The following is a 985-nucleotide window of genomic DNA, read 5'->3' as shown; positions in this document are numbered from 1 at the left end:
ACTTTTGGTACTTTAAGTACATTTTGACTTTTGTACTTTTACCCAAGTAAATTGGGTAATTTGAATTCCAGACTTTTAATTGTAAACAGAGTATTTCTACATTGCAGTATTGATACTTTTACTTAAGTAAGAAATGTGAGTACTTTTCCCACCTCTGGCTCAGGGTCTATCCTTCTATTCTCTTACCTTGCAGCGAGCTTCATGCTCCCACACTGACACACTCTCCTCCTCTTCCTCAGACTCGTCTAGGGACAAAGAGTCGATGTTTTTAGAGGACATGGTCCAGACATTCAGCTAGTGTTTCAACTTTAAGCAGCAGAGCAGGGTGTTCATTAAAGTTTACCAGTCGCCTCGCTTGTGCCCCCCGCTGGGTTTCCATAGCGACAATAAGGCGCTGGACTGTCACGTCGATATTGGTCACCTGTCGAATTGTGTGACTCCAGAGGTTCTTTTTGTTCCTTTCTTTAGGCAGTGGACAGTGGTGGAAGAAGTACTCTACTCACTCAGATATTTTACTTAAGTAAAAGTAGCAATACCACAACGTAGAAATACTGTTAGTAAATACCAGACTTTTACTTGTAACATAGTATTTCTACATTGTATTGGTACTTACTTAAGTACAAAATGTGAGTACTTCTTCCACCACTGTTACTAGTTAAATACACAGTAAGTAATCGTATTATGTACCTGTGTCTTAAAAGTAAATTCCCCAACACATAAGTGATAATACCTACAAATATAAATAAAAGAAAAAAAGACGCATTAAAGGGCTGCAACATAATCTTTATTTGTTTTGTACAGTATTTCCACTGGATAACTTTAAATTCAATATATATTTTCTTTACATTTCTAATACTGTTAATGCTTTTTTAACGTTTGTAATTCTTATGTTCATTCATGGTTGTGTGTCATGTTCAGTTTAGGTGTATCAGTTTCTCGTCACTCATTCATACCGTCGGTAAAGTCAAGTCAAGTCACAGTTTAA

The 985-nt window shown here is 36.5% G+C and overlaps 1 pseudogene across 1 annotated transcript in view; it reads right to left on the bottom strand.

Moving 5' to 3' along the window:
* The window catches only part of LOC308088846 (general transcription factor 3C polypeptide 3-like), a 15,671-nt pseudogene extending 15,392 nt beyond the window's left edge, over positions 1-279 (bottom strand). Inside the window, exon 1 of the transcript in view lies at positions 187-279. The product of the transcript in view is annotated as a general transcription factor 3C polypeptide 3-like (transcript). The remainder of the gene's footprint in view (positions 1-186) is intronic.
* Positions 280-985: the final 706 nt, after the last annotated feature.

This window comes from Gymnoscopelus braueri (assembly GCF_963280865.1).
Source record: "Gymnoscopelus braueri genome assembly, chromosome: 1".
NCBI lineage: Eukaryota > Metazoa > Chordata > Actinopteri > Myctophiformes > Myctophidae > Gymnoscopelus > Gymnoscopelus braueri.
This window is presented reverse-complemented; position numbering and strand designations above follow the sequence as displayed.